The sequence below is a fragment of the Dendropsophus ebraccatus genome, chromosome 6 (assembly GCF_027789765.1).
Source record: "Dendropsophus ebraccatus isolate aDenEbr1 chromosome 6, aDenEbr1.pat, whole genome shotgun sequence".
NCBI lineage: Eukaryota > Metazoa > Chordata > Amphibia > Anura > Hylidae > Dendropsophus > Dendropsophus ebraccatus.
This window is the reverse complement of record NC_091459.1, coordinates 107,073,600-107,089,647: the sequence shown is the minus strand read 5'-3', so window position 1 is coordinate 107,089,647 and position 16,048 is coordinate 107,073,600. Positions and strand designations below refer to the sequence as shown.

Sequence of the window (16,048 nt, the reverse complement as noted above, 5' to 3'; positions counted from 1 at the left end):
TGTAATCCTGGTCTTTTTATCAAATGGTTTTCACATGTTCTTTCAATGGATATTGACCTGTCATCTGTGAGATCGGGAGCACTGACAAAAAAAATATGCACCAAGGAGTTATTGGAATAGAATGGAACATTATTTGTGTGAATGTGATGGCGATATAAGTGATTACAATATTAGGGCCCTTGCACACTGAGTAAATCATGCGGTTAAGCTCCGGCAGATTCCGTGCACGCTCCTGCTTAAACATCTGGCCGTCTCATAGACTTCATTCTATGGTTGGGTGGATTCTGCCGTTCGCCCAAAGAATTGACATGTCACTTCTTTGGGCAGACGACAGAATCTGCTAGACCATAGAATGGAGCCTATGGGACCGGCGGAACGTCAAGCGGGAGCACAGGGGTGAGTGATGGAATCTGCCGGAGCTAATCCACGTGATTTCCTCAGTGTGCAAGGGCCCTTAGGGTGAAAGTATAAGTCAAATGGGGGAATCTGTAAAACTAAAAGGATTTAGTACTCAGCTGAGCTGCCTCTAGTCTGGATAAAAGATGGTTGGTCATGGAGGTATATAGGTTTCTTATGGCTTCCTGTGGTACATTTGCCCACAGATCCTGCACATATCACTGAGCTGTTAGTATTCCTCATATCACTACTAGGGGTGACCAGCTGTCCCATGTGATGGCTACCCACATCATCACACCAGCAGAGGGGAGCAAGCTGCTCCACAAAAAAATCCGGATTGAAGCGCTCACCCTGAGGCCTCCATACTCTAACTCAACCACTATCAGATCCCAGACAGAACCTGGATTCATCATGAAAAGCATTATGGTTCCAGCTGACATCAGTCCAGGTGTTTTAGTTCACAACACCACTGCAAGAAAGCTGATAGGTAAGGTGACATGATAAAATAATATTTCCTACACTTAAAGGGAACCTGTCACCCCCCGTGCCGGGGTGACAGGCTCCCGACCCCCCGTTAGAGCCCCCTATACTTACCTAATCCCGCCGGGTCCCGCTTCTGGATCCGGTCGGGTGACGGAGATCTCAGCCGCTGCAGCCCGGCGCGCGCGCTGAGAGATAAGTCCAACGCTCATAGAGAATGACGGAGCGCTGGACTCTCCTGTCATTCTCTATGGGTGTTGGACTCATCTCTCAGCGCGCGCGCCGGGCTGCAGCGGCTGAGATCTCCGTCACCCAACCGGATCCAGAAGCGGGACCCGGCGGGATTAGGTAAGTATAGGGGGCTCTAACGGGGGGTCGGGAGCCTGTCACCCCGGCACGGGGGATGACAGGTTCCCTTTAAGTGCCATGGGGATTACCTTTAGAAGAGGCCTACTGGGGAGGAAAGGCTAACTACTGTGCAGGCGTATTATAATGGGATGCCTACATGGGGAAAACTACATACTGGAAGGGATACCTACGGGGGATGACTACCTACCAGGAAGGCTACATACAGGGGGAGAAGGGGACAGACGGACCTAACTACTCTATGGGAGGCACAGTGGGGCCCTAAGTACTATATTGGGGCACAGAGGGGTGCTATCTTCTATATGGTGGTACAGAGGGGGTATGAGGATACAGGTGGTACAGAGGTATATGAGGATACAGATGGGAATGGGGGCTTAATACTAGCAAAGGGCATAGATTGGGCCTAAGTATTTTTATAGGGCCTAAATTGTGCCTAAATACTTCATGCAAAACACAGTAATCACTGAACTCAGGGAGAACAGCGAAAAAAATTTCAATGAAGTACTCAATCAAGAGTCTCCACTGATGCCCCCAAAAATTTAAATATGCAAAACAAGAGTCCGTGGAGCCTCAGTTACGAGTCTCAAAACACGGGATAGCCAGATATCTCTAGCCTGTTGCCAACGGGGTGCCTCCATGATGGGGAGAGCACCACACCACCCTGATAAATAACCCCTTAAGTCCCACTCGGTTGCGAGTATTGGAACATAGACAGGGAAACAACAGGGTGGCCCCTTTTGTCAATGTCTAACTCAAGGTGCGAGTATTGCGATCATGACAAGGGCTTGTAAATACTTCATGGAAGCACAAAATAGGCACTGCTACAGTGTAGAGCAATACACATAGGGAGTTTGTATAGAAGTGAGCATGGTGTTGATATTTGTGTTTATAATATGATGGGTTTCTGATACTCGGTTCTGTTATATGCTGAGGGCCTAATACTGGGGTCTGTTATATGCTGGGGGCTTGATACTGGGGTCCATTATATGCTGGGGGCCTAATACTGGGGTCTTTTATATGCTGGGAGACTCATACTGGGGTCTGTTATATGCTGGGGCCTAATACTGGTGTCTGTAATATACTGGGGTCTGATACTGAAGTATATAATGTGCTTGGGGCCTCATACTGGGATCTGTAATATGCTGGGGGCCTGATACTAGCAACAGTAATATGCTGGGGGCCTGATACTGGTGTCTGTAATATACTGGGGGGGTCTGATACTGGGGTGTGAAATATACTGGGGGCCTGATACTGAAGTATATAATGTGCTTGGGGTCTCATACTGGGGTCTGTAATATACTGGTATCCTGATACTATAGTACATAATATGCTGAGACCCTGATATTTTGGTCTCTAATATGATCCCTTTGTATTGTCCCAAATGTAAGGTCCATACAATTAAAACAATATTTCCTATGTACTTATGGGGAACCGTATAGGAAAAATTATGCAAGGGTTTCCCATATCTTAAGTGATGGCTTATTGCAAGGAAAGGCCATCTCCATATGACTGGGAGGCACCTGCAGCAAACCAGATATATGAAGAGGTGATAATGGTGGTTGTGGCACAGGAAGTTATCTAGCGCCTCAGCTCAGTTATGAAGGGATTTTGACTGTACCACTGGATAGTAGCCCCAGACCTGCAGGAATGATGGAGCTGGTACTGCCTTATCACTGGTGGTCCTGAGGCTTCTGCAGGGGGGCAGTCTGCTCTATAGCACTTTCCTTGAATCTCTCTCTTGGGGTCCACTGTACAGGTTGGGGGGGGGGTAGCATTGGAGGTGAGTGTAGTAGACCTGGTAGTTTCCTCAGGGCCAGCTCCCTGATACTGCTGCCCGACACTAACAATATGGTGGTTTTCCACACTTAATCTGGGCAATAACAGCGCCATAACTCTTTACTTGAAAAACAGCTCTCCAGGCATGTTGTCTTACAAACCAGTTTGTACCAAAATTGCACTGTGTGACCACGGCCTAGCAGCTATGATGATCCACTTGATGACTTTAATAGGTAGTCATTTAATGACAAAATGGCTTTTCTTCCTTCTGTCTGAGTAATTTGTAAATGCGGCAGGTTGCTGTGACATCCACAGGACTCTCTGCTAGGATTTAAGTAGTTTAAAGAAACCTCAATAAAGTCTTAGATAATGCCATAAGCCAGACAAAATAACATCTATGAAAGAAGGAAGGGACACAAAAAGCCAAGTGCCTTATGTTTAACTCCTTCAGGACTTGACCAATTTCGATTTATTTCATTGCATTCTAAGAGCCGTAACATTTTCATTTTCCATCTACTGAGCCATATCAGGGCTTGTTTTTTTGTGGTGTCAATTGTCCTTTGAAAGTGCTTTTTACTATATGCATTAAGCTCTTACCTCTACCACACATTTCAGCCAACCCTTTAAGTACACAGTAGATTTAGGCCCTAATGACAATTTTCGCTTTTTCCTCCTCGCCCTCTAAGAGCAATAGTGCTTTTATCACCTACAGGGCTGGTTATGGCCTAATTTGTGCACCACAATCTCTAGTTTTTATTAATAGAAATATTTTATTTATTTATTCTTTTCTGATAAATAATGTGATAAAAATGGGAAATTCTGGCGCATTTTTACATTTCATTTGTGATGTTTACCATACGGGAATAGTATTGTTCTAGCTTAATAGATTGGACAATTGCGCACGCAGCGATATGTAATATGTTTATTTATTGAACTGGGATGTTGCAGTACCCTCATATACCCTAAATAGTGCATGGATAGTGCAATGGTTAGCAAGTTGGGTCCAGCGCCACAGAAGAGCTACTGTTGGACAAATGTGTGAGAACACATAGTGCATCACAGCTTTCTGCATAGTCACCCATAAGTACCCATGGGTGTGATTGTTAACCCCCTGAGAGCGGCTGATGCAGTGTCCCCCAACAAGTATTTTTGTAAGGTCTGATGAAGCATATCCTGAGCATATCACTGTTATTCCAAAATTCTGACTGTATACTGTTTTTCTACTGTTTATCTGCACTTTTTGTCTTATAAGAGATGTTTCCAGTTGGTAATTAAAAAAAAAAAAGGTGGCCGGGTCCAGCGGATCCGCTGGGTGTATGGGACCCATTCAGCTTCACAGTACGGGATCCGCAGCGGATTTCGCTGCAAACTCGCAGCGTGAAATCCGCTGCGGATCCGGTACGTGCGAAGCTACCCTTAAACCGTAAAAGAGAAGTTAACCCTACACAGATGGTATGATGTAGCTCATGCTTCATTCCTGCTTTAGGAGCCCTCTGGACTTGCTCTCTCTCCCCCTATTCTTACAATGACTCCCTTTGGTGTCTACAAAGTTCTCCCTCATCTAGAGAAAGGCATCAGTAAAAGCTAAAATGTTGCATTTTTTGTAAGTTTTTTTTTTTGTCTAAATGAAAACAAAAGTGATACAAACATCTATTGGCTCTTCTTTTCATCCCCTGTAATGGCACCTCTCATTTAGGCACTTTAATGGGAACATGTCAACCAATGTCACCGCCATTAGTAGAGGTTTTAAGTATTTTTATGAACTGCAGCTCAAGATGAAATAGAAAGTTTTGTTTTATTATTATTATGTACATTAATAAATCAGCATTGGACAATAGCCACCTATTACACACAATTTATCATACAGTTTATTCACATATTTTAGTCGGCAATACAATTGTTCTGTTGTAAAATAATTTCTATAATCAATTCTCACAAGCAGTAGTGGATTATTATAGGGGCGTTTCGGGCGGCAGCCCGGGGCCCTGAGCTCCTGGGGGGCCCATGGCCATCCAGACATACTTTCAGTGGTGTACTGTCTCCTGGCTACACTTCCGCCATGATTTGAAAAAAATCACAGTTTTTTTAATGGCAATTTTGCACAAATCAGGACATCATGACATCATCTATACTGTACTATGAACGCCAGGCTAGTGCCACCATAGTTACAGTGGGGTCGGGGGGCCCAAGCTTGGTGAACAGCCCGGGGCCTATGGTAAAGTTAATCCGCCCCTGCTCACAAGTCATTACAGCTTTTTACACCATCTACATTAGGCCCCATTCACATCATGTTTATGTAGTGTGCCGCCAGTATACATCACAATACCAGCCAAAAGGAATTCCGAAATACACCACAGCATAGCTGGGACAAGTTAGAGTAGTCTGCCATGTGTTTGCTTTGTTTCTTTAATGTATACTTTTTTCTGGGTCTCAAAAGCGTTGTGGACTATGTATAGTATATGTAGTCTATACATTCAGGAAACAGACCAAATAAAGTCCCTACCAGATCATGTTTGGTCTGGTATACACTGGAAGGCCTTTGTGATGTGAATGGAGTCTTAGGACTTGAATACACTCGGGCACACTTTGGCTATATTATTGCTATTCCTGTAATTCATTCTTGTTTTGGAATATTGTGTCTGGGCCCAAATATTTTCCTTTTAAAAAGATACATTCACTTTTGCAGCAATTTTTTTCATTTTGCTTAAAGGGGAACTATCAGCAGGTTAGAGGAAAGTAACCTGCTGATACCCCCTTATAGCTGAGGAGGAAGGTATGTGTCTACCTTCCTCCTTGGTGCCAGTTCCATGCTGTTAGTCAGCGTAATCTTCGTCTGGGAGCACTGTTAGTAGCACTGCCCCACTCCCACATCATCATCCGCCCCACCCGATCCATAGTATTATTGGAGCTGGTGGGTCAGATGATAATGTGGGGGTGAGTCGGTGCTCCTAACAGTGCTTCCAGTCAACTAACAGCGCGGGATCGGCGCCGAGAAGGAAGGTAAGACACACACCTTCCTCTTCAGCATCCCCACCTCTATAGGGGGCTTTCAGCAGGTTACATTGCTCTAACCTGCTGATAGTTCCCCTTTAAATATTAAAAAAAGCTTTAGGCTATAGCATTGCAGTAGTTAGGACAGGTCAGTGTAACACATACAAAGAATGCTACCTATTTCTGGGCTGCACTGTCTCCCAGAGATAATAGCTTGTACAGTCATGTTGGTGTGAAAGAAGAAGGTACAGAGACAAAATTGTAACCTGACCACAGTATAAATATTAGAACAGATTCCTTCAACAAACAGCATGTATAATACTAGTGTCTTCTTATAAGATATAGGACCCTTCAGGACTCTCACACACCATAGCCCAGGTGCAACTGCTCCCTCTGCATCCCCCATAGAACGCTTCATAGAGAATGCCCACTGAGCTCTGGACCCGCAGCTCCAATGGCAAGCTTATCAGAAAATAACAATTATAAATGGAACTTGTCATCACTTTCATGCTGCCTGAACCACATGTAACCAGAGCAATCCCCGGCAGCTTACCAGGCCGGATTTATACATCTCGCCATGTTTGAGCATAGGGAGGGATCTATCAATCAAGGCTGGTGGGGTGGGAGAAGCCACTGAGGACAAACTGATCACTAGTGGTTTAAGCAGCATGAAGGTAATGATAGGTTCCCATTAATCTAAAGAGCCTTATGTATTGTGTTCTCAGGGGCTGCTGTCACCACGATTCTCAATAATCATAGTGATCTAATAAACTGTGGGCCACAAAAAGGGAGTTTGCATGCAAAGTGTCACATTTTCTACAAGTGACAATCTCACACTTGGGGCACATTGTCTTGGAACGTCCTGGCTGGTGGCAGCAACATTCTTCATGGGAGACTTTTGGTTCTTTGGGTCCGGCTCTTCTCATTGGCTTCTTCTTATTCTCTTCTGGTACACGCTTCTTTACTCTAAAGAGAACATTGGTTGTCATTTTGCTGAACTAGCTAAGGCTGGGTTCACACTGGCGTTTTTCTCTCCGCCACAGTTCCAATTAGCTGTTCTGTTTTTAAACAACAGAAACGGAATCTGACATATCCGTCCAACAACCCATTAATTTCTATGTATTTTTATTGTGCTCCGTTTACCATATTTGTGCTCCGTTTGCATGTATTCCTTCAGGGTTCCGTTTTTGTGAACGGAAAAAAAACCTGCATGCAGCTTTTTCCCCTCTGTTTGAAAAAACGGAACACAAACAGAAAGTGCACTTCCGTTTTTTTTTTTTTTACATTATAGTCAATGAGGACGGATCTAAACAGAAGGTATTTCCATTCACATCTGTTTGCAAGTTAACAGTGTTCATCAGTTATTTCCCTGAGCATGCGCAGAAGAAGTGCAAAACCAAAGAAAAAAAATAAACTAATATGAAAACTGATGCTGACTGAAGCAAACTGATGGACAAAAGTCAGTTTTTAAAGCTAAAATGCAAATGAACAATGAAAAAAACATTTTGCAATCAGTTTGCATCAGTCTGCTCATCAGTTTTTTGCTTATCCATTCAATTATTATGGACGGAACCTTTAGCAAGAAAAACCTTAGTGTGAACTCAGCCTAACAAGATAAAAGAACTTCCAGTACATTTTTTATAATGAATCCTATTTGCCTAGCATGAAGATTTCTATAACTCCAACTGATATAAACACATGGGGGAGATTTATCAAACATGGTGTAAAGTGAAACTGGCTCAGTTGCCCCTAGCAACCATTTAGATCCAACCTATCATTCCTCACAGACTCTTTGGAAAATGTAAGGTGGAATCTGATTGGTTGCTAGGGGCAACTGAGCCAGTTTCACTTTACACCATGTTTGATAAATCTCCCCCAACCACCTACAACAGAATAAAACACAAAGGCAAATCTTAGGGAGGCATTTATTAAGTCCGGCGTTTTTTACGCCGGACGTAAAAATGCCCCCGCAGCTCCGGCGCTACGGAGATTTATGTAGAGGCGGACTGCCTCTACATAAATCCCGTGCGCGCCGTTGCGCACCGCCGAAAACCTACGCCAGCTGAGGACTGGAGTAGGTTATCGGCGTACATTTTGGCGGAACGGATGATAAATCGCGCGTACTCTGAGTCCGCGCCCTCCGTTCCGCCCACTCTCCGCCCCCTTTTCCGCCCCCTTTCCGCCCCCTGGCGTACTCGGCGGAAAGTGCCGATTTGCGAATATTTTATTCGCAAATCCGCCATTTTTGCTTAAAAAAAGACGCAAATCGTCACTTTCCGCCGAAAATCATCCATTCGCCGGATGATACATGTGGCCCTTAGGGTGTAGTCGACTACGCCTTTGAGTCTTGCACAAAAGCTGTGTACGTTCCGCAAATGAGGAGAACACAGTCACCTAATGACTCAGTCCTGCTCATTAAAGTCAATGTGGCCGTCATGTGGCCGTCGGGCTGCACGGCAGCATCCTTTTTTCACTGATTTCTGCCGTGTAGCCCAACGTGCGGCTAAAAACGAGATGTGAACATACCCTAATAGGGCCCTTATTCTATGGAGGGAAAAACAGTCATGGCTGCACATCCACATGCCATATACTGATTCTCTACTTCTTAGCAAAATTATAACTAACATTAGGAGTTAGTTTATAAGCCCTTACTACACTTCATGTTTCCTTATTCATGTGGGTCCCTAATCTAAATGGCATAGCACTAGTCGGTGACTGCCATTACCACAAAACCAGTGCCAACAGAGCGAGTGACCGAGTGGTCCAGCAACCCCACTGCTGCCAGACCACACTCCCTAGCTCTGGGGCAGATCATCCTACAGACACAGCCACTGCACAGTGTGAACAGATGGATAAGCTTTACTCCCTAGTTCTCTGTTGTGCTGCAGGAGATGGGCTTTATAAACTTACCAAAAAACTTACAGTCTCTTACAGTGAGAAAGTGCCAGCGATCGGCTGATCGCTGGCACTTTTACATAGGCCGATAATTGGTTGAAAATGCATTCCTAGAAACGCACATTAGTGATTATCAGCCCATAGAAAAGGGCCTTAAGTGTCCACAACCTGATCAATCAAAACTTTGGACATACATCTGTGACATGGAAAACGTTTTTTTTTTTTTTTTTTCAAATGCCTGGGACACAAGATTCCTAGGTGATAGTTCTATCTGATCCCAGTTGTTGTGGTAGGAGAAGAGCTGTCTATTACAGTGCTCCCAACAGTGACCATTCCCATGTGCTGCCAATGTCACACTCATTTTCAGCATGAAGTAGGAATCCTTTGTTTGGAGCAGATTTGTATCTCTTTTATCACATGGCGTCCTATTATCACTATTAAAAACCAAGTGTAAATCAGAAGACACTGAAGGAAAAGGGCCTATGTACTGCACTACTTATCCTTCTAGCTAGAGATTACCAAGATAATAATGATAGCCTAATCCCACAATAACAGCATCATAAATATACAGTATCTTAAAGCTGGAAAGTGTACTTGTGATTCTTCAGTGATCCACAGATTGCAGCAATGGAAGACACCTTCCTGCGGAGGATCCACTCCTGTTTCTTTCTGGCACTCCTGTCCAAGGATGTCACCTCCTTGTCCCTTTCCAGATGCTTCTTATTCTTATTGCTCATGTCCAGTGCAGCAGGTAAATATGAGATGATAACCCTGTGTCAGCCGTAACAAACTTTTATTAAGTACAAGGGCATATTTCCAGTGACCTGAGTCTATTATAAATTGAATTGAATAAATATCACTGCCGTTCCCTTGGGACAATAAACATTATACATAGTAATTGTGCAATCCCTCAATGCAGTACAATAATAAAGTACAGTAGTGTAATAATATAACAATCCTAATGCTTTCTATCTGTTATAATACAAATAAAAGGTTCTAATCCTCCCCCACTATTACAGTATAATAACCTGCCCTAATCCTCTCCTATTACAGTATAATAACCTGCCCTAATCCTCTTCTATTACAATATAATAACCTGCCCTAATCCTCTCCTATTACAGTATAATAACCTGCCCTAATTCTCTCCTATTACAGTATAATAACCTGCCCTAATCCTCTCCTATTACAGTATAATAACCTGCCCTAATTCTCTCCTATTACAGTATAATAACCTGCCCTAATCCTCTCCTATTACAGTATAATAACCTGCCCTAATCCTCTCCTATTACAGTATAATTACCTGCCCTAATTCTCTCCTATTACAGTATAATAACCTGCCCTAATCTTCTCTTATTACAGTATAATAACCTGCCCTAATCCTCTCCTATTACAGTATAATTACCTGCCCTAATCCTCTCTTATTACAGTATAATAACCTGCCCTAATCCTCTCCTATTACAGTATAATAACCTGCCCTAATCCTCTTCTATTACAATATAATAACCTGCCCTAATCCTCTCCTATTACAGTATAATAACCTGCCCTAATCCTCTTCTATTACAATATAATAACCTGCCCTAATCCTCTCCTATTACAGTATAATAACCTGCCCTAATTCTCTCCTATTACAGTATAATAACCTGCCCTAATCTTCTCTTATTACAGTATAATAACCTGCCCTAATCCTCTCCTATTACAGTATAATAACCTGCCCTAATTCTCTCCTATTACAGTATAATAACCTGCCCTAATCCTCTCCTATTACAGTATAATAACCTGCCCTAATCTTCTCTTATTACAGTATAATAACCTGCCCTAATCCTCTCCTATTACAGTATAATAACCTGCCCTAATCCTCTTCTATTACAGTATAATAACCTGCCCTAATTCTCTCCTATTACAGTATAATAACCTGCCCTAATCCTCTTCTATTACAGTATAATAACCTGCCCTAATTCTCTCCTATTACAGTATAATAACCTGCCCTAATCCTTTCCTATTACAGTATAATAACCTGCCCTAATTCTCTCCTATTACAGTATAATAACCTGCCGTAATCCTCTTCTATTACAATATAATAACCTGCCCTAATCCTCTCCTATTACAGTATAATAACCTGCCCTAATCCTCTCATATTACAGTATAATAACCTTCCCTAATCCTCTCCTATTACAGTATAATAACCTGCCCTAATCCTCTTCTATTACAATATAATAACCTGCCCTAATCCTCTCCTATTACAGTATAATAACCTGCCCTAATTCTCTCATATTACAGTATAATTACCTGCCCTAATTCTCTCCTATTACAGTATAATAACCTGCCCTAATCTTCTCCTATTACAGTATAATAACCTGCCCTAATTCTCTCCTATTACAGTATAATAACCTGCCCTAATCCTCTTCTATTACAATATAATAACCTGCCCTAATCATCTCCTATTACAGTATAATAACCTGCCCTAATTCTCTCCTATTACAGTATAATAACCTGCCCTAATCCTCTTCTATTACAATATAATAACCTGCCCTAATCCTCTCCTATTACAGTATAATTACCTGCCCTAATTCTCTCCTATTACAGTATAATAACCTGCCCTAATCCTCTCCTATTACAGTATAATAACCTGCCCTAATTCTCTCCTATTACAGTATAATAACCTGCCCTAATCCTCTTCTATTACAGTATAATAACCTGCCCTAATCCTCTCCTATTACAGTATAATTACCTGCCCTAATTCTCTCCTATTACAGTATAATAACCTGCCCTAATCCTCTCCTATTACAATATAATAACCTGCCCTAATCCTCTCCTATTACAGTATAATAACCTGCCCTAATTCTCTCCTATTACAGTATAATAACCTGCCCTAATCCTCCCCCTCTATTACAGTATAATAACCTGCCCTAATTCTCTCCTATTACAGTATAATAACCTGCCCTAATCCTCTCCTATTACAGTATAATAACCTGCCCTAATCCTCCCCCTCTATTACAGTATAATAACCTGCCCTAATTCTCTCCTATTACAGTATAATAACCTGCCCTAATCCTCTCCTATTACAGTATAATAACCTGCCCTTATACTTTCCTACTATTACAGTATAACCTGCCCTAATCCTCCCCCTCTATTACAGTATAACCTGCCCTAATTCTTTCCTACTATTACAGTATAATAACCTGCCCTAATCCTCTCCCTCTATTACAGTATAATAACCAACCCTAGTTTACTAATCTTCCATATCCCCCATTACAGTATACTGTTCAGTATCTGCTCTATCTGCCTCTGTTACAGTGTAATAATCTGCCCTAACCATCTCTCTCTATAACCAAATAATAATCTTTCCAAATCATTCATCTCCATTAAAAAATAATGATCTCTGTGATACTATTACATACTATAATCTGTGATACTATTACCATATCATAATCTGTGATACTATTATATCCTATAATCGTGGTACTATTACATCCTATAATCTGTGATACTATTACATACTATAATCTGTGATACTATTTCATACTATAATCTATGATACTATTACCATATCATAATCTGTGATACTATTATATCCTATTATCGTGGTACTATTACATCCTATAATCTGTGATACTATTACATACTATAATCTGTGATACTATTACCATATCATAATCTGTGATACTATTATATCCTATTATCGTGGTACTATTACATCCTGTAATCTGTGATACTATTACCATACTATAATCTGTGATACTATTACATACTATAATCTATGATACTATTACCATATCATAATCTGTGATACTATTATATCCTATTATCGTGGTACTATTACATCCTGTAATCTGTGATACTATTACCATACTATAATCTGTGATTCTATTACATACTATAATCTATGATACTATTACCATATCATAATCTGTGATACTATTACATCCTATAATCTGTGGTACTATTACATACTATAATCTATGGTACTATAACATACTATAATCTGTGGAACTATTACATACTATAATCTGTGATACTATTACATACTATAATCTGTGATACTATTACATGCTATAATCTGTGGTACTATTACATACCATAATCTGTGGTACTATTACATATTATATTCTGTGATACTATTACATACTTTAACCTGTGATACTATTACCATACTATAATTGGTGGTACTATTACATACTATAATCTATGATTCTATTACCATACTATAGCCTTAAAATGAGTCACCAGTGCAACCAGGCGGTGGGCAAAGCAAATCGTATGCTGGGCTGTATATATATAATGGTATGCTGGGCTGTATATATATATAATGGTATGCTGGGGTGTATAGCTAGAGGTATAACCAGTAGGAAGAGGGAGATTGTGATCCCGCTGTATAGAGCTCTGGTGAGGCCACATCTGGAATACTGTGTCCAGTTCTGGAGACCTCATCTAAAAAAGGACATTGATAAAATTGAACGGGTCCAAAGACGGGCTACAAAAATGGTGGAGGGTGTGAGGCATAAACCATATCAGGTAAGACTACAGATTTGAATCTGTATAGTCTGGAGGAAAGAAGGGAAAGGGGGGACATGATAGAAACCTTTAAGTATGTTAAAGGACTAAATAAGGTTCAAGAGGGGAGTGTTTTTAGTAAAAAACTGAGCTCAAGAACAAGAGGACACAGTGAGAGGTTAGTTGGGGGAAAGATCAGAAGCAACGCGAGAAAATATATTATTTTACTGAAAGAGTAGTAGATACCTGGAACAAACTTCTAGCAGAGGTGGTTGGTAAATCTACAATAACAGAATTTAAACACGCCTGGGATAGACATATATCTATCCTAAGATAATAAGAAAGAAAATACTAAAAGGGCAGACTAGATGGACCCAGTGGTCTTTTTCTGCCGACAATCTTCTATGTTTCTATGATACTATAACATACTATAATCTGTGATACTATTACATGCTATAATCTGTGATACTATTACATACTATAATCTGTGATACTATTACATACTATAATCTGTGATATTATTACATACTATAATCTGTGGTACTATTACATACTATAATCTGTGATATTATTACATACTATAATCTGTGGTACTATTACATACTATAATCTGTGGTACTATTACCATACTATATTTTGTGATACCCTTACATACTATAATCTGTGATTAGAGATGAGCGAACCTCGAGCATGCTCGAGTCCATCTGAACCCGATCCTTCAGCATTTGATTAGCGGTGGCTGCTGAAGTTGGATAAAGCTCTAAGGTTGTCTGGAAAACATGGATAAAGCCAATGACTATATCCATGATTTCCACATAGCCTTAGAGCTTTATCCAACTTCAGCAGCCACCGCTAATCAAATGCCGAACGATCGGGTTCAGATGGACTCAAGCATGCTCGAGGTTCCCTCATCTCTATCTGTGACACTAATACTATGCTATAATCTGTGATACTATTACATACTATAATCTGTGATACTATTACATACTATAATCTGCGGTACTATTACATGCTATAATCTGCGGTACGATAACACACTACAATCTGTGATACTATTACTTTACTATAATCTGTGATACTATTACATACTCTAATCTGTGATACTATTACATACTATAATCTGTTATACTAATTCTATACTATAATCTGTGATACTAATACTATACTATAATCTGTGATACTATTACATACTATAATCTGTGATACTAATTCTATACTATAATCTGTGATACTAATACTATACTATAATCTGTGATACTAATACTATACTATAATCTGTGATACTATTACATACTATAATCTGTGATACTATTACAATATAATTATCTGTGGTACTATTACATACTATAATCTGTGATACTATTACATACTATAATCTGTGATACTATTACATACTATAATCTGTGATACTATTACATACTATAATCTGTGATACTAATACTATACTATAATCTGTGATACTATTACCATACTATAATCTGAGATTCTTTTACATCCTATAATCTGTGGTTCTATTTCCATACTCTAATCTGTGATACTATTACATATTATAATCTGTGATACTATTACCATACTATAATCTGAGATACTATTACCATACTATAATCTGAGATACTATTACATACTATAATCTATGATACTATTACCATACTATAATCTGAGATACAATTACCATACTATAATCTGTGATACTATTACATACTATAATCTGTGGTACTATTACATGCTATAATCTGTGATACTATTAAGTACTATAATATGAGATACTATTACATACTATAATCTATGATACTATTACCATACTATAATCTGTGATACTATTACATACTATAATCTGTGGTACTATTACTATACTATAATGTGAGGTACTATTACCATACTATAATCTGTGATTCTATTTCAATACGATAATCTCCGTCATGATAATGTCTTGTTGTTCTGCATTTCTGTTGCACTACAAAACACTGTCCTGATCATGTACCTCTATCATAATCCTACAGGAGACTGAGCAGTCAGTGACCAAATAATTCTGATACAAATCTCAATTATTTCCAACCCTTCTTAAAGGGCCATCCCTAATCCGGTCTCTCCCCCAATATCCCCCAATGATTCGGTCACACCTCAGCCACCAGTATCTTGAATCTCCTTCCTGGTCCAGCAATATCCTTTCCGCATATGTAAGATTAATGGTGATGTGTCAGTAAGGTCATCAGTTCAAGGAAACACAAGCACATATCTCCTCACTTGTCAGTAAGCGTCATGGGACCTTTGGTGACTATATAGATTATAGGTTCTATTAGTACAAACCTTCCTTGTGGTTGAGCTCTTCAGCCTGGATGGACCCAGTGGTCAGATGTGACTGGCGGCAGGTTCTCCAGTGTCCAGAGCGCTCCTGGCACAGGCCCCTGCCCTCCTCATTGCTCACTCTTCATTTCCTTAGTTTCATGTTCTAGTTCACATGTAATTGCCCATTCAGTCTTTCTAATTGAATAACCGGCCTAAATAGAAATGTGTAATTTACTAATTGTATTTTGGCCAGGATGGATACTCCTCCAGCCCAGGCTCCTGCTACTTGTTGCCTCCACATTCTGCTGCTGACAGTGTAATGGCTTAATATCATTTGGCTTTGTGAGATGGCATTGCCACAGACAAC

At 40.4% G+C, this 16,048-nt stretch overlaps 1 long non-coding RNA gene across 1 annotated transcript; it reads right to left on the bottom strand.

Annotated features, from left to right (window-relative positions):
* Window positions 1–4,832: 4,832 nt before the first annotated feature.
* On the bottom strand, window positions 4,833–15,782 carry LOC138794987 (uncharacterized). Its single transcript, XR_011363547.1, has 3 exons — window positions 15,703–15,782; window positions 9,499–9,675; window positions 4,833–6,975 (listed from the first exon to the last, which is right to left on the bottom strand). It is a non-coding gene; the product is annotated as an uncharacterized lncRNA (long non-coding RNA).
* Between the last annotated feature and the right edge of the window lie 266 nt (window positions 15,783–16,048).